Below are 26,836 nucleotides of genomic sequence, written 5' to 3' on the forward strand. Positions count from 1 at the left end.
ATTTTATATGAATTTTTTTGTATTGTTTTATAGAAACCGGAAACATCGTTTTAGCTGCGAACAAGATATATTAGAGCTAAAAATTTGTTATCAATTAATGCACAATACAATTATCTATAAATACATATCAAAAACGGTCAGATAAACTTTGAAATATTTTTGTAAAAAAAATATTTATGAAAATGAAAAAAAGGATTGTAGATATTTTTTAAATCTATGGATAAAAACTGCAGATAAACTGTTACTCGCATTTAACAATTGCTGTACAATCATATTTCAACAAGAAATTGAAACCAAATAGTGAAATTAAAGAATAAATGGAAAATTTTAAAATCGAACCGATCCCTATTGTAATTAAACTGATCCCGAACGAAATCACATAAAGTTATAATGAATCAGAATTTTGCAAAAATTTCAGGTTGTTTAGCTGTAAAATGGTTTCGTCATTTGCTAACTTTATAATTTATATCAATTACTTAGAGAAAAACTGCAGTTTATTTGTAAAATTTCAATGTTAAAATAATTCTGATCGGGATCAGTTTTTTTTCAATCGGGATCGGTTAAAATTTGATAAATAGCAATTTTTCCAAAATTTCGCATTTTCATTTCAATTTCTTTGTAAAATATCATTGTTTAGTAAATAGTTTATGTGACTATATGTTATTTTTAAAATTTTATCCATAGATTAAAAAGATATTAAAGAATCACAATTTTTATTTTCAGAAATATTTTTTTAATTAAAAAATTAAACACTTGACCAAACGATCTTTGGCATTAATTTATTTATAATTATATTACACATTAATTGACCACAAGTTTTAAGCTTTAATATATTCTGTTTGTCTGCAAAACAGTTTTTCCTATTTCACTGAAAAAATACAAAAAAATTCGTATAAAATAACTGAAAGCCGATATTGATCTCTGTTTTGTGGAATCATGTTTCAAAAAAGATTCTCTATCGATCCATAAAATAAAATTTTGGTGTGTCGAGGAAAGTGAAATGTTGCATAGGGTATAAATCAAAATTGTTTATGTTTTGTATATTAAAAATTCTTCTTAGTAAAGTAAGCAAAACACACAAAAACACACAAAACCAAATAACATTGTTTAACTTCTTAATGTTTGCTAATATGACAAATAACTAATCCAGCTAATCATTATTTTGAAAAAGCCAAGGTGGGCAATGTCTGAAGTCTTCTATTACTGGTAAATCAACAATAAGAATCTTAATGTACTTTAAATAATTATCGCGTTACTTTAGCAATAAAGATCCACTAATATATGTACCCTACTAACATGTACATCTGGTTAGGTTTCATCGTAATTTGTTATTTTAATACAAATATACAAGTACGTCCTATCCTGTATTCCAGCATTCAGATCACATACAAGGCTTACTGTTCTGAAGGTTACTATGGATCAGACTGCTCAGCTTACTGTCCCGGTAATCCAAACAAATGTGTTGTTAATGGACACACCTACTGTAAAATGGGTATGTACTTTTCTTATAATAATGGTATTGTTGCATTTGTCGTTACTATATAGGTTAATCTAAAATTATCGTTGGTTGTATTTCACAGGATTGACAGGTAGAAACTGTGACCAAGATGTTGATGAATGCGTTAGTAAAACGTTCTGTAGTCACGGAACATGTACAAATACTATTGGTAGTTTTCATTGTAACTGCCCACCTTCTGTGTACGGTCTGAAATGTCAATTAGATGAAGATGAGTGTCTGTTGGAGCCTTGTAATGGAGGAGAGTGTGTCAACAAAATCGGTAGTTATGATTGTCTTTGTCGAAATGGTACATCGGGGAAAACCTGTGAATCATTGATTGGTACTTCCTGTGACGGGATTTCGTGTAGCAATCATGGCAGATGTACCATTAGTAAAGGAAAACCTGTGTGTAATTGCAATCACGGCTACTCTGGAACAGACTGTTCTACTACAGATTTTTGTTTAAACAATCAATGTGACCATAGTTCAACATGTGTTAATGGTGAATCAAATTACACATGTCATTGTCCCAAGGGTTTTTATGGGCAACTTTGTGAATTGGTTGACTTTTGTGCCAATGATCCTTGTAAAAATTCTGGAATATGTACAAACACTGCTTCAAATTTTTCATGTAAATGCGTTAATAATTTTATGGGTCCAACATGCAAAGATTTCGACTACTGTGCAGGGAAAAACTGTAGCAACCACGGAAGATGCAAGCTAAATAACACTGGGTATATATGCAGTTGTAATGGTGGATTCAAAGGTAGAGACTGTCAACTTAATGATTTTTGTTTTGGAAAAGATTGTAGTAAAAATGGAAACTGCACAAGTGGGGTGAATAGTTATACGTGTCATTGCAGTGCAATGTTTATCGGCAGAGACTGTGAGACAACTAATTATTGCTATAGGAAGGACTGCTCTCATCGTGGAACATGTCATATCGAAAACAACGCCTATAAATGTAATTGTCAACCTGGATATATTGGCAAAGACTGTGAACATGATTACTGTTTTAACAGAACATGTTCTCACCATGGTACATGTCATAGTGGACAACACTCCTACTCATGCCAATGCAACACTGGTTACACAGGACACGATTGTGAACACACTTACTGTGATACAAACCAATGTCAAAATAATGCTACGTGTGTAAATGGTCATTCAGGCTATACATGTAAATGTGATCCTAGGTTTACTGGAAATCATTGTGAAACACGTAATTTTTGCAATGGCCACAATTGCAATGGTCATGGAAACTGCAGAAGCGACAAAAATAGCTATACTTGTCAATGTTCACCGGGATACAATGGACATAACTGTGAACAAAGAAATTACTGCCACAGTAACCCGTGCATGCATGGAAATTGTACAAATAGTCATAATAGTTTCAGTTGTGCATGTCCGGGGGGATACACGGGTCTTACCTGCAATGCAGTAGATCACTGCTATAACCAACATTGCTCAAGTCGTGGTCGGTGCCATAATGAAAGTAATAGTTATAAATGTGTTTGTAATGGTGGTTATATTGGTAAAAATTGCGAAACTATTGATTACTGCTCTGGCAAGCATTGTAACAACCATGGAAACTGTATAAACGGGATTCGGGGCTATACGTGCAATTGCAGTGCTGACTTTTTGGGCAAAAACTGCGAGACAGTCAATTATTGCTACAATAAGGACTGTTTTCATCATGGAACATGCCAGAAAGAACACAACTCTTACAAATGTAATTGTCTCTCTGGATTTATTGGTAAAGACTGTGAACATGATTACTGTTTTAACAAAACATGTTCTAATCGTGGTACATGTCATAGTGGACAACAATCCTACTCATGCCACTGCAACGCTGGATACACTGGACACGATTGTGAACACACTTACTGTGATACAAACCAATGTCAAAATAATGCTACGTGTGTATATGGTCATTCAGGCTATACATGTAAATGTGATTCTAGATACATTGGAGATCACTGTCAAACACGTAACTACTGTCACGGTCAGAATTGTCATTCTCGAGGATCTTGCCAAAATGGTGAAAATGCTTATTTGTGCCATTGTAGAACTGGTTACTCTGGAAAAGATTGCGAGCACGATAGCTGCTATAATAACAAGTGTCAGCATGGATCAACTTGTCAAGTAATATCAGGAACATCAAACTATACTTGTACATGTCCCTCAGATTACCTAGGAACTTTCTGTGAAACACGTAATTTTTGCAATGGTCAAAATTGCAACGGTCGTGGAAAATGTTCAAACGACAAAAATGATTATACCTGTCAATGTTTTCCAGAATACCTAGGAACAAACTGTGAACAAACAAATTACTGTCACAGTAACACATGCATGCATGGAAATTGTACAAATACTCGCAACAGTTTCAACTGTACATGTCAAGGCGGATATACGGGTCCTACCTGTAATGCCGTAGATCACTGCTATAATCAACATTGCTCAAATCATGGTCGGTGCCATAATGAAGGTAATAGTTATAAATGTGTTTGTAATGGTGGTTATATTGGTAAAAATTGCGAAACTATTGATTACTGCTCTGGCAAGCATTGTAACAACCATGGAAACTGTATAAACGGGATTCGGGGCTATACGTGCAATTGCAGTGCTGACTTTTTGGGCAAAAACTGCGAGACAGTCAATTATTGCTACAATAAGGACTGTTTTCATCATGGAACATGCCAGAATGAACACAACTCTTACAAATGTAATTGTCTCTCTGGATATATTGGTAAAGACTGTGAACATGATTACTGTTATAATAAAACATGTTCTAATCGTGGTGCATGTCATATTGGACAACAATCCTACTCATGCCACTGCAATGCTGGATACACTGGACACGATTGTGAACACACTTACTGTGATACAAACCAATGTCAAAATGCTGCTACGTGTGTAAATAGTCATTCAGGCTATACATGTAAATGTGATCCTAGATACATTGGAAGTCACTGTCAAACACGTAATTACTGTCACGGCCAGAATTGTCATTCTCGAGGAACTTGTCAGAATGGTAGAAATACTTATTCGTGTCATTGCAGAACTGGTTACTCTGGAAAAGACTGCGAGCACGACAGCTGCTATTATAATAAGTGTCAGCATGGATCAACTTGTAAAATAGTGTCAGGATCATCAAACTATACTTGTTCATGTCCCTTAGGCTACATAGGAGCATTTTGTGAATTACGTAACTTTTGCAATGGACAAAATTGCAACGGTCATGGAAATTGTACCAACGACAAAAATGATTATACCTGTCTGTGTTTACCAAAATACCTGGGAAGAAACTGCGAACTAAAAAACTTCTGTCATAGTAACCCGTGCACACATGGAAACTGTACAAATAATGCTCGATATGGTTTTCAATGTTTCTGTCAAGGCGGATACACGGGTCCTACCTGTAATGCGATAGATCACTGCTATAATCAACATTGCTCAAATCGTGGTCGGTGCCATAACGAAGTTAATAGTTATAAATGTGTCTGTGATAGTGGTTATATCGGTCAAAGTTGCGAAATCATTGATTATTGTTTTGGTAAACATTGTAACAACCATGGAAATTGTATAAGAGGAACTCAGGGCTATACGTGCAATTGCAGTGCTGACTTTATTGGCAAAAACTGTGAGATAAGAAATCATTGCTATAAGAAGAATTGTTCTCATCATGGAACATGTCATAATGAAATTACCGCTTACAAATGTAGTTGTCACTCTGGATATACTGGCAAAGACTGTGAACATGATTACTGTTTCAATGCAACATGTTCCCACCATGGCAAATGTCAAAATGGACAAAATTCCTACAGATGTCAGTGTGACGTTGGTTATATGGGCCGTGATTGTGACAACATCCACTGTTTTGAAAATCAATGTCAAAATGGTGCAACGTGTGTCAATGGAAATTCAACCTATACATGTAAATGTGACAATGGTTTTGTTGGAAATTATTGTCAAACACGGAATAATTGTTCTATTGATATGTGTAACGGACATGGAACTTGTGTAAATATTAAAGGCAATAATGCATGTCTATGTGAAAAGGGTTGGAAAGGGTTGCAATGCGAAGAAAATATCAACGAATGTCTCTCAAGTCCTTGCAAGAATAACGGAACATGCGTTGACAAGATTAATGGTTATAGTTGTTCGTGTTCCAAATATTGGGAAGGCGACTCTTGTCAGAATGATGTTAACGAATGTAGGTACCTTCCATGTGGATTTTATGGAACTTGTGTGAACAGTGAAGGCAACTTTTCGTGTTTATGTGACACTTTGTGGACAGGCAGACACTGTGAGTATCGTGTCAAATTATGCTCTTTTATGCCATGCAAAAATAACGCTACTTGCATTGACCTAGAGGACACATATAACTGTATCTGTGACAATAGATTCAAAGGTCGGCATTGCGATCTCGATATTGATGAGTGTTTATCGTCTCCTTGTAAAAATGGTGGCACTTGTTTGAATACATATGGGTCATACATCTGCAAATGCTCTGATCAAGTGACTGGTTTTCATTGCGAGCACAGAATGAATGACTATCTTTAAGTTCGCCTTAAATGTAGCTTTAAGAGGCTTAACGGAAAAACGAGCTTCGAGTCACCTTTGACTAAGTTACTTAAAGGTGGCAGAATGAAAGCGTAAAGAACAGCTTATTGGTCTTTGATTGATTTCCCTAAGCTGTTTTTACGAATGTGTAACGAATATAATTTTAATGAATGTTGAGCTTTCTATTGAGCATCATTGAGCTTCCTTTACCAACGAAGTGTATTTACTTTACGGCAATTTTATCAATTGTGATCAACAGATGAGTATATAACCTGTATGCACAATTTTTTTCCCGAAAAAGAACATAACCGTGCGTGTGTTTAGACACAACAAACAAACTTTTGATAAAAGAAATTGATTCTAAAATTTTATGTACATCTATTTTCCCACATCTAAGAAAGTTATTATATTATCTAGAAATTATTAAAACTGGGAAACATTATATATATCATGTTATTTGGTTAATAAAGAAATCGTTATTTATGCGTTAGTTTTTCAAAACTTTGTTCTTATAATGATTTTTCTTGAGGTAATCAGACGAATTTGGAAATCTAGAGGACATAATCCATAAAACGCTTTACATTTAAACAAGTGCAAAAGCTACATAATAAAGTAAACAATATTAATAAAAGCGATATCAAACTATTATAGCAATATCGAAATTTATCTTATGAACGCTAGTATCAAAAGTTCCAAAAATTCCATAAAATGTAAAGGTAGGACCGAAATACTACCACTACAAAATGTTCAAGTTGGTGTTTTAAAAATACCCTATAATGATATTATATATATTTTGCACCAATTTCATTTACTCATGAGGAACCAACATTACTAAAATTTATTTTATTTTGTAATTTTTGATAAAATTGTTATCATAGAACAAGATATTATTGACTTTATTTCTATTCTTCCCGTGAACAAAGGATTGGGCCAGATAATGTCAGTCATAAGATGTTAAAGGCTACCAATTTTAAAGAATCCACGTGGTAGAATCTTCCCGATGTAAGGGACATTGCCACAACAGGTGTTGTTGTTGTATTGAATCGAGCCAGATATAGTTGGTATATCTACGTGGTAGAATTTTCCAGCACAGATGTGCGGCTAAAATGGGAGTTGTAAACTCTGCCAAGAATTGTAAACAATGCAAATGTGAACTGTTTATAAATGCTGGATGGGGAAATGGTAACAACAATAAAGTGATATCAATAAGAGTGCTGAACCAGTTTGGCACTACTATGGCGTACCTGGAGAACAGGCAGGGATGGTGGTGGATAGATTGGTATATACGCTGTAAAGGGTCATCGAAAGAAAAGAAGTCAATTAATTTATTGACAAATGACCGATGGACAATGCTGTTAGCAATTTGGGGAAAAAATGCCTAAAAATAATAATCAAAATTGTCTGTTATGACATGAATAATGTCGCTTCTTCCTAAGGACTTTTACATTATTAAATTTAATGTACTCATTTGATTTTTTTTTCTATGCCAAAAGGCACACGTGGCTCGAACATTTTTTCCCACTAGGCCTGTTCTTTGGCTGAACGTCGTGCCTCGTTTTAAGGTCAGACGCGACCTATCTTCCATAATTTTCTATTTCATATCTCTACAATGTGGAAATTTCTACTAAGTGATTCCATAATTATAGTTTCATGTTACAGTACGGATCATATCGTTTTGGATTTATTTGGGGTTTACTCATGGTCTGCTTTTTGAAAATTTTTGTCTTGGGGTTTACTTTTGGTTTACTCGGGAATTGCTTTTGGGGTCAACTGTGTGCACTGAAGTGTGAAGCAGACCCATCATTTGTCTTACCATCTTACTGTCTGTAATTCTTGCCTCTTGTATATTCCGAATATATTTGTAGCGTATGCTTTTAGGGGTATACTTCTGATCGGGGTTTATTCTGCGTGACCACTCTGGGTTTACTTTGTGTTTACTCTTGGTTTACTCTGGATCCCCTCTAGTAAACCCAGAGTAAACCCAGAGTAAAGCCAAAAGGAAATCTGGGGTTAACTTTCTGTTCGATTGGGACTGATCGGTACTGTATATGATATTTTTTAAAACATAGATAAAAAGTGTTTCATTGATATACATACTATGGCTTTATTTATAAGCATTCAAATGCATTCTGCATGCTATTTTAAAATCCTAAATTTCTGGGAATTAATAAGTTTAAATGCAAATAAAAAAGGATTAATGTATCAAGGAAAATCTATACTACTAAATTAAAATGAGAGACTCGAATTTTTTAGCCTTATTACGGAAAAACGGAAGAGTACTGTGTTTTGTTAAATATATTTCAAAACATCAATGGTGCCAATTTGTTTTTATTTTTCGCAATCAAGCTTCGCTCATTAATAATCAACGAAAATTCCTAACAAAAATCCGGAAATAATGTGGATTTTTTGGATTTTACAATCTTGCGCATGCACATTACATTCACGCTGAATTAAGGGAGGCTCTATTGTTTATGTTTCCCTAATATCACATTTGCTTTGATAAACTCAGAAACGTTAACACAAATACATGTAAATTTTTATTGAAAATTTACTATAAAGCGTATTCTGTCAACAAAGAAAATACGGGAGATAACTCTAACTCAGTGCAGTTAATATGAAAAATCCCGAGAGTTCCGAATGTCAACATGGTGTGTAAATATTGTAGCGAGTAAAAAACGGTGGTAAAAAAGTGTTGAATTCTTTATTTATATGAATTAAATTTTTAGAAGAAGGGGTTTTACAGCCTCAAAATGTTTTTTTTTACGAATAAATTAACCATAATTTTCATTGCAGCTTCATTAATTTTCTCCAAAATCGCTTCCGAGCGATTCTGCAATTCTTTGCTACATAACGGGGGTGGTGAAGGCCTGTCCCGAAACACAGATTAATCTAACTAAGCAGAGAGTAGTGAAATTAAAGCATTATTTTAGGCTTAAAGCTTGATTACGTTAATGTCAACAATACGGTGTATCGATGATATTGAATCTATTTTGTAAATTTCCTATATCATATGCAACGTCAACCCGTACATGCACGGGTCAAAGTCTAGTTATATAAAATTGAGGAACGTCTCGATGGTCCTTTAGAGCTTCAGCTTGCATCGCTGCGCTCAACCTCCACCACACGTTATGTCGTCTTAGGGTGATTTTGCTATTTTCTAACCTCATACGTCACCCCACTTTCCTATCTTCCCCCAAGACCACATTACAATCATCTTTCGGATCTACCTTCAACACATGGCCGACCAGTCCATCATCCCCACCTTTTTCTTGCTACTGATATTTTCTGCTCCTATCATTTCCAGACCTGTCTTGTTTGGAAAATGGTGCTGCCATCTGAGCTTAAAAATCCCTCTGAGGCAGTTGGTCTGACAGATGTCAATCCTCTTTTCTAGTGTCGTGGTAAACTTCCATCTCCAACATTCGTATGAAAATACGGACAATGCGATGTTCTTGGAGAGAGAAAATTTGATCTCTGTTGGCCTCCAAAAGGCCATTTCTATTTTTTTCTGATGTCGGTAGCACGTCCGCCGATCCGCTTCTTTGGCTTCAATGTTTTTGGCTGTAAGACTAAGAAAATTTATACTTAACCGATCATCTCTGTATATCTGAGGTAGTACATGTGTATATTCATACATAAGAGATCTTATTCTTTAAATAAAACCATAAGAAACTTACAGTTCCACTCTCGTAATCAATGGATGTGTAACGAAGAAACTCACTTGCATTCAAAATTCATTTTGATTTTTTTTTGGGAAAAGACGTTATCCTTTTAGTTATCTTTACCACAACACTTGATAAAAGGCATATAAATGTACAATAAAATCACACCTGCCTTACATGTCAGATTATTACATATTTAGCACATTTAGTTTTATGCATTTTGATGATAAGGCCAGCATTTTTTTATTTTTAGGTTTACGAACCACAAAATGATAAAGTTCCGTAGGAGGAGGAAATAAAAAAAAAAAAATCTCTTTTGACCTACAATTTTTTTACTTTTAGGTTTACGAACCACAAAATTGTAAAGTTCTGTAGGAGAAAAAAAAACTTTTATGACATCATCTTTATTCTAATATTAATATAAATGAATGACAACTTCATGATAGTGGTGTGTAACTGCATCAAGTGTAGCATGTGAAAAGTATGTCATCTGTGTAACATATCTCTGAAATAGTACAATAGAATATTAGACATACAGCTTTGATATTACATGTACATATAGCAATGTCAGGGGTGTGCAATTACAAAATTTGGCCACAAAGTTACTAGCCCAAGATTCAAAGTTACCAGTCAAACTATTGTCGGACATGTCAACATTTCATTTAAAAAAAAAACAACCTAAATTTTATGTACATAAAGTAATAATGTTTTCTCCTGTATGATACTAGTATTTAATTATTAATATACAAAATGTTTATTACTTTCATGTTTTCTGCAGTTAAAAAATATTCAACTTCATTGATCTCTCACATTTTTTTTTTTACAAAATTGGTTTGGGTGTTTATATGTGAGAAAACTCAAACATAACATTGTGAATGTGAACAGACTCTATAGAATCACTGCAACTATATGTGTGCATGTATTTTATCCTGTTGAATTTCCATGTACAAAGTACAACTATGCAATTAATTATGTAATGGTACATTTTAATTGAAAATAACGGAAAATGCACAAACAAAAATATGATTTTTTTTTAAATTCACTAGGCAGGTCACTTTAAAATGTGTTCATGAGAATAGTTACTGCAGAATATCTCTAATACATCTCTCTCTCTCTCTCTCTCTCTCTCTCTCTCTCTCTCTCTCTCTCTCTCTCTCTCTCTCTCTCTCTCTCTGTAAAATAAATTTAAAAAAAAAAAGCCAATGAATACATATGCCAATTCAACACAAAAAGAAAGGGAATCATTTTACATTGATGTACTTGAAAACAGCTGCACAGGTAACTATCGAAGCCATGTTCAGTGAGGTGTGACTATCTCGTCTAGCCACGTCGCACTGGTCAACACTGTCGGTAAAACTTCAAAGTATGAAACTTACAGCAGAGTAAGCTTCTCTGAAGAATGTAGCACGAGAAAAAGATGCCTAAGAAATTTTTAGGCTATCATGACACAAAAAAAGCAGATTTAATGCCTCTGTGATAACAATGACGATACACTTTTCCTACTAGGAAAAATTGGCTGTCGGGGGAAAAAAAGGATCTTTTTTGTAATTTTATTTTTTTTCTAAAAACTCAGAAAACCGAGCGGCGGGTTTATAAACCTAAAAATAAAAAAATGCTGGCCTAAATTTATACATGTATCATGTACATGTCTACGTGGCCCCCTACCTGTTTATTAATATAGGAATAGTTAAACTGTTATACCAACGTGTATTAATTATGTCTAAAAAGAGTTGTTCTGAATTGCTGTGGGAGACGTACAGACATCTTCCCTTCAACTAAAAGACCATCAACCCGAAATTCTACACTCTAATGATAGACGACAACGTACTTCAAAGAACTGGTTAAGTTAAACGTTAAAAGCTAAATCTTTTGGTGACAAAATGTTTACGTTTACATTCTAAAATAAAGTTCCTTGATAAGGACTGTTATTGTTATGTATTTCCAATGGATTGAAGAGTCCTTCAGTTTTGACAAATACCTTTGGGAAAAGTACAAGAAAAATGGTTACATAAAAAGAATTTTCCGCTAATTTTTTAATGTACTGTATCGCAGGTATTGATCGACACTTCCTTTAAAAAAAACTTGTTGTATAACGCATCTTCATGACCCGGTTTTTGTACAAATTTAACTCTTTTTTCCAAAATGAATGTGCTTTAATAATTTTGGAAACATAAACAATTAACAACTTCCATTTTAATTTATTTTTATTAACGTTTTAAAAAAGTATAACCGCCGAGTTTTTAACTTCTTCGGTATTTTTCTCTTCGGGCGATTACTAGGGAATTACATGTAGCTCAACACTTGCTATATTTAGCACATTTATTCCAGTTTGTAACAAAAAAATATAAACAGATACTCTCAACTCTGTACACGTTAAAAAGGGGAAAGTCCTTATTGATAATTTGAAGTTAATATCAACCTACATATGACAGGGAGGCAAAAACGTGACGGATTAGACGGACGACTTGTACATGTATTTTGACTGTCAATCTCTAACTCATATAGCATATATAAGGCGTATAATATGATTTTTCCTTAACCGACCATCGACCAGGTAAAGGCCCATTCATTCACCTGCGTTAAACAGCTATTGCTATGTAATTACATTAACTACATTAATTTCAAACTCACTTATTACCTGAAACCATAGTCCTTCAATCCTGCCTTTCTAATAAGAATATATCTACACTTGATTACTTTAATGTTCTATTTCTTTGTTACATTTATAGCGTTTGATAAACATTAATTTACTATCAGATCACAGTCCGGAGGAATTTTGACGAGAATTAAGAAAAATAATGTTAATTTACTAACAAGCTGAAACCAAAGAACATGTTCGCAACATGTAAAATACACGTTTTACCTGAAGATGCAAGGGTAACTAAACTAATGTTTTGAAGAATACAAATCTACATTGATCATATTCTACCTACTGAACTTAAGGGACATCTATTACAATCAGCTCTGTTAAAAGCAAAATACAAGCCCACAAAAAAAAAAATATATTGTTTCATTGCACGAAAACGTAACACGTTGAGCTGAGTATGACTTATTTATTTTTGTAGTAACCGATTTAATCACTAAAGAATGAATATACATTAAATAAAATACACAACACAATATTAAATGTACTAGACTTATATTAAGAGAAAAACACCGAAGTTTTATCTACATGTGCAAATAACCGTTATCATACAAATTGATTTCCATGTGAACCTTACCCTAGAATGTTTAATATAACGATGGTGTTTTCTGGGTCAATCCGATAAACTTTACGATTTTGCTCTGTGTTGTAATCTACTGTTTTCCCCTGGATTGTTCGTTTTAAATTAAAGAGCAGTCCAAAGTCATCGAAAACGAAGAATATCAAGATCAAATATTTTTTTTGTTTTATTAAATGTTTTGCATTAAAAATATGATGATAGAATAACGTACACATGTACTAGACAATTTCCAATGGTATTCATCTCTTTTTATTATCATTGTATTTGGAAATATATTAAAATAAGAGGGTGAAAATTATCTATTTATAAATTCAAAAATACACAAAAAATTACAAAACAATGATTAAGTAGCGAATTTTAATAAAAATCTTTACAACTGAAAATCAATCACCAGTGCATATAATTACAAAGCATTATTAAAAATACTTTATCATTTAAACAATACTCGTCTATGCTAGTGCGTATATAACATGGTATCGTGTTATTATGTTATGAAACTATAGTAAATAATAATGATTTATCATCTTATGCACAATCATCTTATGCAAATCCGTTAAACGATTTTAATTAGAAGGATGAGCTACTTTTAACGCATTTATAGAAAATAATAGAAGGTGCACTTTAAGTTTTAAGTTGTACCAAGCTTATATGAACTATTAGCATTTTTTGGTCAATCTATGTAATAAGGGAAATACAGTGAATATGTAAATATTTAACGTTACACAGTCATAATTGAGGTCACATACTGGTCATGCAAGCATTGAAATCATAAGTAGTATTCTTCATCATTGCTTTTCGAGACTTGTTTACTATAATAAAGAGTGCTTTTCGTGCTTTTTATTATAATCCTGCTGATTCCAAGTACCCATTTTTTTCTCATTTAACCTGCCAAATCCTGTAACTAGAAGGTATCTTACATGAATTAGGGTGACCAAACAACTAATGCAGTGTTTTTAATTGTAAAATATTTGACATGTCAATTGGCTTATCTCTCTCTCTCTCTTTCTCTCTCTCTATATATATAATATAAATATGACATAGGAACCCATTCGTAATCCAATTAAGAATCATGTTTTCAAGGATCAAGGACGAGTCATGTTTAAAAGTGAACGTACGTATATTATCGACGTATCATTTTTAGTTTTGTATGTTAAAATACTTTCTTGGTTTGACTTATCCTTTTAATGGAAAATAACTATGTTTCTACAGGAAGATTGAACAAATCACAGACGAGTAATTCCCATTTGACACTATTTTGCATATTTTGCGTGAATACATTAATACTTTAATTAACCATGTTACCCAGTTTTAATATGAAGTTATATGTAGACGTTAAGCACAGTTGTTGGTATATGACACATCGTATTTAGTCAGATTTACAGATGAAAGAATTTAGAAGATTATAAAAAATCCCTTATTTCACATATAGATATTTTTTATTTTTTATTGTCAAAAAGAAAAGGACCATGTAGGAAAATACGCAATCTAACTAATTTTTGTGAATGTATCACTTGTGCATTTCCTCAAAATTATGTGCATAAAAGCTTTAAATGGATATTCATGCAATTCTACAGTTGGTTTATATGGTATTCACTGTAAAGAAGTTAATCATTGGTTTCATAGTCAATGTGGGGTCCACGGAACATGCAGAAATACGGAAAGCAGATTTATGTGAATCTTTGATATTGATTGGGTTAGTGCCAACTGTTCATCAACTGATTTATGTTCTAATTTACCATGTGGAGAGCATGGCATTTGTCAAAATAATCCTCATAATATTACTTGTTTGTGTGACGACGGTTTCATACGTGATCAATGCAAAGAGTAAAATTTTTGTGTTTTGCGTTATTACATATTTGTATTTTTGTATGGAAATCCATGCTAAAATAATGGAACATGTATTTCATATTTTAATGGTTACGAGTGCAGCTGCAAGCGAATGTGAACGGGCTAGAAGTGTAAAGAACAAAAAGTTTTGGCAATTTGCATGGAAATTGTTTCACGTTTTAGTCGATTTTTAGTTGTCTTTTTATATTTTGTTGGGTTGGTTCATTTTGCAATATTCCAGATTTTGTTACAGTTGACCTTGTGGAAAACATAGAGCTTGTAAAAACATCCTTAAATTATATCATTGCATTTGTGATACACATTATTTAGTGCATAACTCTGATCAATTCAATGCATGCGAAAATATCAGCTATAGTTACCGTGGAATCTGTTTAGTGGATTTGTCCACTTCAATGTACCACTGTGAATGTACAGATGGATGGATTGGTCGTAACAAGTGATATATCAGATCTCACATTTGTGAAAATTGAGGAACATGTTCCCCTTTGATATTGAACCATGTAAATAATTTAATCAATTCACTTTTTTTTTTTAAATTAAATCATTAATGGACCAGTTACAGCTGAATGTTAATGTATGAGAGTGTAAAAGGGCAGCAATGCGAGAAAGACGTAGACGAATGTTTGATAAAAGACACGTGTAACAAATAATGGTTTTATGTTAATAATAAAAAAAAAATTTTAAGGATGGCAAGGGTTATAATGCGAGGTAAATAAAAACGAATGTCTATCAAGCCCTTGCAAAAATAATTGTTCATGCGTTGATAAGATAAAAGGTTATAGTTGTTCATGTTCCCAGCACTGGGAAGGAACTATTGCCTATTGTCAGAAAGATGTTGTTGGATGCAAGTACTCTCTATGTGGATTGCAAGGGACGTGTGTGATCAGTGAAGGTAACTTTTCGCTCCTATGTGACATTTCGTGGACTGAAGGACTCTGTAAGCGTTATATAAAATTATGTTCTTATGATCAATGCAAACAAACACACTGACATTGACTTAAAGAAAGCATAAAAATTGGCAATTCTTTCATATTTAGAGAAAAATAATTAAACACAGAATATAAAAAAAAATGAAGTCCGAGAGTGAACACAAACGTACACGTACAGTTAACAACCCCTCTTTCATAACATACCTCTTTCATATTCGACAATACATTAATCAACTACTGTTACATTCCTTAGCTTCAGATGACTTAAACTAATTTAAGCAATTTCATGCTTATCATACATAGATAGAATATACGAATGCTGTTTTTTAAAATAGAATAAAAAGAATTAGATGCAACTAGTAAAATAAACCAGTATCCAGAATAAAACTATATCTTAACTTTCCATTAATTCATGTAAAACAATTTTAGATATGTAGTCAGATCTTTGTGAAATTTAACGCTCAAGGTAAAACAAACTCAAGAACAATTTTCCAACTCAGTAAAAGCAAAATAAATAGGCTCAGTACTTACTAGCACTTGTCAGTACTTATCTCATTTTCTCAGTTCCGTCAGTAAAATGTATCAGTAAATGTCTTTTAGTAGTGTCTTAGTTTTATCAGTAATTTTCTAAGTTTATAAGTACCGACAGTAAAAACGTCAGTCCTTTTCTGAGTTCATCAGTAATGTTAATACATTGTCATTAAATGTCTTAGTTTATCAGTACAACATGGAAATGTCCGTAATTTTTTGGCATTGTAGTATCCGAGCAACCACTGATTTTCATTGCGAACTTGACGTCAATGAGAGCACCAGGGACCCATGTCCCAAAAATACGTCATGCGTTAACAAAGTAAATGGCTTTCTCTGTCAAGACTATACCACATTTGTACTGATGGATTTACGTGTGTTTGGGAAATATATTCATGCAATTTATTTATCAATTGCCTCTTTTGTGAAATGATATTACAATTCCTCAATGCAAATAGCAGAAAAAACCCGATTAAAATGCTGTTAATTTTATCATGCATTGTAAAGATGGATTTGTTTAATTTTGGGGAAAAAAATGATTTATAACTTCCATTTACATCCGATGGAATAAAAACGGTGTGGAATATGAACATGCTAACACAAAAATATATGGTTGTACAGGCAATAGAAAACTTGCATTACATCCATTGAGTTTAACAGTCGTAACATGGAAGAGTAACTCATTGCTTGATGTACTTTTGATTTCATTTTTGGCGTTTTGATACCACATATTTTCATTTACGTTTTAACAAATTTTATTCTATTTTCGTTTGCAGGGAACGTGCCAATTATCTAAATACAACGCGTTGTGCCATTCTAAATTTTTTGTCAGTCGAATTATTTTTCATCAAATTCTGTTACACTGTAATGTTAAAAAGATAGTATTTGCCCCGTTTTGTTTCCATCCCCTTGACATTTCTTCAGTGAGTGAATCTAAGACTTGATGAATTTTAATGAATATCATCCCAACTGAGACAACTACACAACTTTGTCTCGGCAGGACAAAAATTAAACAAAACAAAAGTAACTTATAATCTATCTTAATGATTTTAAAAGAAAGATTATCTGTTTGAAAACATTCTGTTAAGAGTAAAGATATCATCCATACCTGTTACGTTATTTTAATATAAGTATAAGATACGGGATTTAAGCACTCCTGATATAGCAAACGCTTTATATATATATATATATATATATATATATATATATATATATATATATATATATATATATATATATATATATATATATATATATATATATTCTTCATCATTACCCTTTTTCATCCTTTATAATACACAGGATAAACATTGGCCGTTTAATCAACTGCGTTTCAATTCAAAGATCTAAAAAGGTCACGGAATGGCATGACTATGCCAATAAGATAGCTTTATCTTGTGATACCCTTTAAATGGGAATGACAAGTCGTTCAGAATCATAAATATATAACGATGTTTTTACACAGAATTATTGCGTTTTCTTATAAGTTCAAATAAGGAAGCATGTTTGCAGAATGAACATTACACAATTACTATTCATTTGTGTCGTTATTTGACATTAACTATATTTTACATGGTTGAGTTAACATTTGCAATAAATTAGTGACTACGCTTGCAGAATTTCACATATCATAAAGCTTATAAAGATTTTATGACATAAAGATCAAATTCAGTTTTGTTTAATTTGAAAAAACATACAAACATTTGGATGCAAATGAAGTCAAAATGTATATTCTATTTCTTTTTAACTAAATGTTTTGAAACTTAGACCACCCTCTCTCTATTCAAGACATTAAATAAACTGGCAAATATGGACATGATCAAAACATCGAAAATATTTGTTGATAAATAAACTAAAGTCCAGGAAATAATTTATTTTTATTTGACATTACGTGTTTATAAATATAGATTGTTGTTGTTTCATTTGTTAATCAATCAATGAATGTTAGCCAAAAATACAATTATTTCAGGAAAATTGACAGAGACATGCTTTATGCCTAAAAGTGAAAATTAAAAAAAAATAATTCAATAAGATTTCAAAGCATTGCTGTAGCAGACAGTACTAGATCAAGGTGGTTCGATTTCATAAAGATCCAAATTGATATCTTATTAGATATTCTCGTATTATATCAAATATAGCTTGTGCTTTATCTACAGCTCGTGAAAGTAAAATATATAAGTGATCGCCAACAAAACCTCACCCACGACCAATCAAATTGCCAATAACAGGATTTATGAAGGATGATTCGGCTTGTTATTAATTTTTAGGTAAATTCAAAATATTGAGAGTTAACCAGTAAATTTTCCAATAAACACCCGATTTGAATGGAAGAAAAATGGCCCAAACTTTGTGGATTTATTTTTAATTATTTGCAATGTTTCGGTCAAGCTATCTTTGCTGGTTCGCATTATGCTTCACACCATGTACAGTAATTATAGGAATCATAGATTGAGAGCCAATTTTGTAATGTTCGTAGCACTTTTAAGGTTTGCTTAGTTGTACCACACTAAATGTCATGCAAAGTGGCATTTATCATGCTGTTTCATTTAATAAAATAAATTTGCATATAGATTTTGTAATAACAGATCCATCGTTTTCTCAACGTTTAAATCCGTTGATATTTTCACAGTAAGCCTTAAAAATGCTGCGTTTTCCTGTAGATACTATATGTAATTTAAAGACTTATACTTAGCGTTACTTATGAACATGTCTGAAGTGCCATTGTCGGATGTGATTATCATGTTTATCAAGAATCAATATTGTACAAGATCACACAAGCTACGTCGACTCGTGCATTGAAAAACGTCGTAGAGAGTAGAGAGTGTTTTTTGATTATAAAATGACAATGAATTTTAATGCACACACTATAAAATTCCTTGTTATACGTCTAGTCAATATACAATATATTTACAATTTAGACCCAATCTGGATTGTATGCTTTACTACAAAATATTTAGTTTAATATCGATACCAATCCGGAGATTTACAGTCAGCAGAGAAACGAACGCCATTTTTCTTCAATTTGATGTAATTTTTCACGCAGTAAAACGTCAAATAAATACTAGCCTTGTAAACTTTTTTATGAATATAAACGGCCATTAAACTAGAATAAATTGATTAACTTGTTCTCAGTTTTTCCAGTGATTTAACAATTTTATCAACTAGTAAGCTGACATGAAGATCACACTGGCTAAGCAAACAGATCAAATATAATTGTTTATCGTTATGTTATCATTTTCCCAGATAACATATGAAGTATTCTATATATTGAATAGAAAATACTGCACACTTCGTTTCATTATGATTGGGTTGAAATTTATGTGTCTTATTATCTTCTCGACAATTGTAACTAAGGTTAGAAATAAATTTTTCGTAATTTCATAGAGGTATTTAGAATATGTAAAGCCCCTTTCACAATTGGCGCACGAACACTTTACAACACTTTGCAACCGGAATTTTTTAGATTCGCACGAGCTCTCTCATACGTAGTACGAGCTCTCGCATACGTTGCACGACCTCTCGCATTCGTTGCATGCGTTTTAGTGATCGCATCAAGTCTCCTCAAAATATTGGACATGCACACTATTCAGTACGAACGTGTTACAACGTTTTGTGTATTCGCAAGAGTGATGCACGATTTTTAAAGGTCGTAAGATGAATCGCAGTCGTTAATGCGTGTATTGTACGACCATGAGACTGTTGCTCAACATGTCTCGTGTTATCTTGCAACGTTTTACTGTCATTGCACGACTTATCTGTAATACATGTATGCCATGCTTTGCCACTAGTTTATATACCCTGTATAAGCATCTCTGTTTCAGACCACAATTCAACAATATACATTTATTGCATGATGATGGGGGAAATATGAAGATTTATTTCTCAAAAAAAAAAAATCATATTTCCTCATCGCCCGCGGGAAATTAGTTATTTCTTGGGGAAAAAATCTTCATATTCCCTGAACATTAATGCAATAAACGAACAACATATGATTATACAAAATACGTTGATTTCTAAATATTGTTTGATTTCCTCTGTTACTCTCAATTTTCTTTCATAATTTCGAATCATAGATAGTTAAGTTGGTTTTGTGATATATAGAGAATCATAACGATTAAACAGTTTTGATTTAATCATACTTGTCTACATCTTGTGCTCATATCGGCTTTTTTATTCCTATGAAATCGCCCTGTCACGTGCACGTGACTATCTAGACCAATCAAATATAATAGAATACTCATATTTAGGTATACTAATAAATGCTGCTGCATCTCTGTTTCTTCTTGGGCGGCATGTTCTCTCGCTTTCAACTATGTATACTAAAGAGCGTCGGAAATGGGCGGTATATATACCCCTTCTGACTCGCACGAGCATTCGTACCATGGAACGCATGATCGCACGTCCAATCGCATTGGCGCATGTCTCTCGCGCGATCCTATCGCATTGTCTTTCAACAATCGCTTTCATTGTTCAACAGTCGCATATAGACGCAAGATATATCGCAAGATTTAATGCGTTCATATCGCACAACGCTCGCTTAGATCGTGCGAATTTCGTACGAATACTTTTTTCAAATGCAATTATTTCGGCAACAGTTTACGATTCATATCTAATTTTATCGATCGCACGAATATTCAATCGCTTCTGCTCGTGCGCCAATTGTGAAAGGGGCTTAACATAGCTTGAATTATTCTAATCATAACATTGTTTGGAGTACATGATTAATTATTTACCCTATTGCATTTTAATATCTCTTTGAAGTCCTCAGATGAAATTGTAAAACATCGTAAAAGAATGTTAACTATTGCAAACAGTTTCAAAATACAGAAAATTTAAACTCTTTTCTTATATATACAAGTAACCCCCATCCAAAAAAATACCTACTTTTAAAAATATCGAGAATTTTTTTTTTTCAAAATCATTAAATTGTCTACAAATGGGGATAAAAGTTCGCCAGATGCTGTCTCAGAGTTTTAGTACCTGTCTCAGAGAAATAAATGTCATGCAAACACTGCAATTAATAATTCAGATTTCCGTGTTTTAAATATGGTATAATATCCATAAAGTATAACAAAAATTGTTAAACAATTATAACGAAATATACACTCCCGAAAAGGTTTACCGGTTAATACAATTTTTACTAAAAAAACTTTCAGCGTTTTATTGCATTCACTTTATAATTGTACACCAATAATTTTTTTTTCAAGGTTGCATTAGGGAAGATGACCTTCTTTTTCCACGTCAATGAAGTGAGGAGCGATGGACGACTGCTGTCAGGGTGTTTCTGGTACACACTGTACCAAACTGTGTAAACCGGTCCACGTGTGACCATTGGGGCGAGCGCAACAGGACTGCATATATTTTTGCACCATTGTCATTTACATCCAATTGACTTGCCCCACATTTAAACAGTCTTTTACTTTGAAATTTGATTATTAAAATCAGTAAACGATAATTTGCTTGTAATTATTGATCCAAATTTTTGGATTTGCAACTACCACATGGATAAATTTTAACATTTAAATGCTTGAATTTGAAGTTATTTATGCCTTAAACAAATTAAAATAAAAACTATTTAGCCGATGGATCGCAGATTACATTTGAATAGCAAGTAATCATTACACGCTGCACGCAGTACAGATGTATAATGATACATCTCTACATTTAAGAAACATGTCAATGTGACTTTCTACGAAATCCTACGGAAGTTAACAAACCTCAAGAAACCATAATATCCGAGTGAAGGTCAGCCAGTTTTTGGCAGAGCACAACGGAAATTGAAAAAAATGCCGTGATGCTCACAAAAAGGCTTTTCTTTCTCTTCGCAATCTATGAATTAAGCATGATCTTCCTTCCGCGCACCGATTTTAGAATTTGCTTCTTTAGCCACTGCTTGCTGTAAGCTTTTAATCATAAGGACATATAATAAACTTAACATGTATTACATACATGTACTATTGGATATGTAAAAAAGAATGTGTAGGAGCTCTAATTATTTATTCTTTATCTTTTGTTTTATACTAGAGACAAAAATCATTGTCAAACCAGCCTTACCACAACACTTGATATGAAACGAAATGATGTTGTGTATGGATCCAAAGTTGGCAACTCAACAAATCCTCAGTATCTAAACGTCGACTAATGGGTAACATGTCTTATTATTGTACATTTGAATATCTATTTTTTTTTAGGTTTTGATAATACTTATCTGTCGGACGTGTTTCATTTTGATCGTATGGTTGAAATAAATTATTATATATTAATTGTTGTCTTCGAAGAATAAATATGTAGACAGGATTTTAATCAGCGTGGGAGACCTACAGCCATCATCAGTTCCACTCATCCACCAGTCTGATATTTCTGATTACAAACTGAGAATATATAGGAGACAACGTATTGTCGCAGTACTGGGAACAGAAGAAATTAATGGCTGATTTTACGAAGGATGTAACTACATTCAGGTTTTGATATACATTTAAAATCCCTTTATATAAACTTTAATAATCTTTTAAAAGAACTAATATCTTAAGAATTGATGTTTAATCAGTGTTCTTAGAAACAAAATAAATTGTAAAATATCTGACATTTTTTTATAGTATAGACGGTAAAGTATTTAATGAAATGTGATGATAGCGAACAATGTAAAAAAAAAGTCCAAAGAAAAATACAAAACATGTGCAGAGGAAGCAAGGACCTTTGCAAGAATTAGAGGTAGGGGCAGGTACCATGGAGGAATTAGCATCTTTTGCTGACTGCTCACACCCGCCGGGTGCTCTTAGTTGAAGTCAGGAAAACGGAAAAGTCAATAGGCACTTTGTTGGTTGATAATGATCTAACAATAAGTATAAGTGTATTCGACTAGGGGAATATTGTTTTTGCTGGCAAGGTCTCCGTATCGAACTCACAAAATGATTAATTCAATCGAGGCTGTTGTAATTTTATTTTGTAAACTTTTTTGATAATCTTTCAATCCTCATAAAATGAGGAACAAATTGAAAATAATTATTCTATCACTTAAGCATGAAAGATCAAATAACATTTTTATAAGATTTTTTCATCTCTATTTTCATAAAAGTATCATTATGTTTAATTGTTATATAATGTATAAATATAGAAATATGTTTGATACTATCATACTTATAAGATTTTTTTTCTGTCCCTACGTTCATAGAAGTATCGTCGTTATGTTTAATTGTAATATAATGTTTTCAATAAAACTATTGAAAGTACCTACATATGTTTAATTGTATGTATTCCAGCATTCAGATCACATACAAGGCTTACTGTTCAGAAGGTTACTATGGATCAGATTGTCGCGCTCATTGTCCCGGTAATCCAAGAAAATGTGTCGTTAATGGACACACCTACTGTGCAATGGGTACGTTATTTATTGAAACTAATCATGTTTTATCCTCTGTTACTCTTTCGTATTATCTTAAAATAAAGTTGATTTTACCTTAACAGGTTGGACAGGTAGAAACTGTGACCATGATATCAATGAATGCAATACAAAAAGTTTCTGCAGCCGCGGTAACTGTACAAACACTGCTGGTAGTTTTTATTGTACCTGTCCGGCATCTGTCTACGGTCGAAAGTGTCAATTAGATGAAGATGAGTGTCTGTTAGAGCCTTGTAATGGAGGAGAGTGCGTTAACACAATAGGTAGTTATCACTGTAATTGTCGACGGGGAACGTGGGGGGTAAACTGTGAACATTTAACTGGGACCAGCTGCAATGGTGTCACGTGTGGTAATCATGGTAAATGCATTGTGAGACACAGAAAACCAATGTGCCAATGCAACAATGGCTACTCTGGAACGGATTGTTCCGTAAACAATTTTGTTTAAACAATCAATGTAAAAATAATTCAACATGTGTAATCGGGGAATCAAATTATAAATGTTATTGTCCAAAGGGATTTTATGGACAATTTTGTGAACAAAATGATTTTTGTGCTAGCAATCCATGTCATAATTCAGGCATATGTATAAACACTGCATCCAACTTTTCATGCAACTGCGTAAATAATTTTATGGGTCCAACATGCAAAGCTTTTAACTACTGTGCAGGAAATGAATGTAGCAACCATGGATCATGCAAGATACTAAGTAATGGATATAGATGCAATTGTATTGGTGGATTCAAAGGCACTGACTGTAAAGAACTGTAACAACAAAGGAAACTGTACAAGTGACACTAATACATATACTTGTCATTGTGATGCACAATATACTGGCCAAAATTGTGAAACTACAAATTATTGCTATACGAAGAATTGCTCAAATCATGGAACATGCCGTGTAATCAACGACACCTATAAATGTACTTGTCATTCTGGATATACTGGTAAAGACTGTGAGCATGATTATTGTTTTGGTAAAACCTGTTTTCATCATGGCAGGTGTCAAAACAGGGAAAGCTCTTACTCATGTCACAGCAACGCTGGTTACACAGGACACGATTGTGAACACACTTACTGTCATTCAAACCAATGTCAAAATAATGCAACATGTGTTAATGGTCATTCAGACTATACATGTAAATGTGATCCTAGGTTTATTGAAAATCACTGTCAAACACGTAATTACTATCACGGCCAGAATTGCCATTCGCGAGGAACTTGTCAGAATGGTGGGAATACTTATTCGTGCCACTGTAGAACTGGTTACTCTGGAAAAGATTGTGAGCACGACAGCTGCTATAATCACAAGTGTCAGCATGGATCAACTTGTCAAGTAGTATCAGAATCATTAAACTATACCTGTACGTGTCCCATAGATTACACCGGAGTATTGTGTGAAAAACGTAATTTTTGTAATGGGCAAAATTGCAACGGCCATGGAAAATGTTTTTATTAACAATAGAAATGATTATATTTGTCAATGTTTACCAGATTACTATGGACAAAACTGTGAAAACAGAAATGTTTGTCACATTAACCCGTGTACACATGGAAACTGTACAAATACTCATAATGGTTTCCAATGTACATGTCCAATTGGATTCACGGGTCGTATCTGTAATGCAGTAGATCACTGCCACAATCAACATTGTTCAAATCATGGTCGGTGCCATTACGAAGTTAACAGCTATACATGTGTCTGTAGTGGTGGTTATACCGGTCAAAACTGCGAAATAATGGATTATTGCTACACCAATAACTGCTCTTATAAAGGCGTATGTCGCAATAACCGCAATTCATACAATTGTACATGTAATCTAGGATATACTGGAACGAATTGTGAACATACTTTTGGTTCTAGTAATAATTGTCAGAATGGCGCAACGTGTCTAAATGGAATATCTAACTATACGTGTATTTGTTTACCAGGTTTCTTTGGAAACCTTTGTCAATCAGTGGGTTATTATCCGACATCATCATATTTTCCGTTTACCCCCACGTCACTAATTAAACAACAATGTAAATTATCTTCTTGCAATAATCATGGAAAATGTTATCCAGAAAGCAATTCAAAGGGTTATTTGTGTGAATGTGAGAAAGGATGGCTAGGTTCAGAATGCGAACACTATGATTACTGTCATGATATTACCTGTTCCAACCATGGGACATGCTTTTCTGGAAAATACGATTATTTTTGCCTCTGTGAAAAGGACCGTTTCGGTAAATCGTGCAATATAACTAATTTTTGTAAAAACATCACTTGTGCATTTCCTCGTTTATGCATAGAAACCTTAAATGGATACTCATGCGATTGCCCTACTGGGTTATATGGTATCTACTGTACTAAGGTTAATTATTGCTCTCAAAGTCCATGTGGGGGGCACGGAAAATGCAGTAATACAGAAAGCGGGTTTACATGCATATGTGATGTTGGTTGGGCTGGTGACAACTGCTCATCGGTTGATTTTTGTTCTAGTTCACCATGCGGACATCACGGTTTATGTCAAAATAATCCTCTTAACTTTACCTGCTTTTGTGACGACGGTTACATCGGATATCAATGCGAAAAGTATAATTTTTGTTTCGAAAATCCATGCGAAAATAATGGAACATGTATATCACATTCAAATGGTTACGAGTGCAACTGCATGCACATGTGGACGGGTCACAAGTGTAATGAAAGGAACGTTTGTGTTTTGGATAACCCTTGTAATTGGCACGGCATTTGTTCCATGGTTCAGTCTAATGTTAGCTGCTCTTGTATATCTGTTTGGATTGGTTCATTTTGCAGTATTCAAGATTTTTGTTACAGTTCACCTTGTGGAAAGCATGGAACTTGTAAAAACAGGCTTGGTTCATATCATTGCATTTGTGATACGCAGTGGTTAGGGGAAACTTGTCAAGTCAATGCATGCGAAAATATTACTTGTAGTCACCACGGAATCTGTTCAGCGGACTTGTCAACTTCGGCGTACCACTGTGAATGTACAGATGGATGGATTGGTCATAACTGTGATATTCCAGATCCCTGTCAAACGAACATTTGTGCAAATGGAGGGACATGTTTTCCTTTAATATTGAACCATGCAAATAGTTTAGTCAATTTAGCGTTATTTAACAATCTTCATACTGAAATCATTAATGGGTCAGATACATCTGACATTATACTTGTTTTTGCG

At 33.4% G+C, this 26,836-nt stretch overlaps 2 pseudogenes; both read left to right on the forward strand.

Moving 5' to 3' along the window:
• Window positions 1-2,861: 2,861 nt before the first annotated feature.
• On the forward strand, window positions 2,862-4,608 carry LOC128160760 (protein crumbs homolog 1-like; annotated as a pseudogene).
• Window positions 4,609-5,291: 683 nt separating this feature from the next.
• Window positions 5,292-26,546, forward strand: LOC128160761 (adhesive plaque matrix protein 2-like; annotated as a pseudogene).
• The last annotated feature ends 290 nt before the right edge of the window (window positions 26,547-26,836 follow it).

The sequence above is a fragment of the Crassostrea angulata genome, chromosome 8, assembly GCF_025612915.1.
Source record: "Crassostrea angulata isolate pt1a10 chromosome 8, ASM2561291v2, whole genome shotgun sequence".
Lineage (NCBI taxonomy): Eukaryota > Metazoa > Mollusca > Bivalvia > Ostreida > Ostreidae > Magallana > Magallana angulata.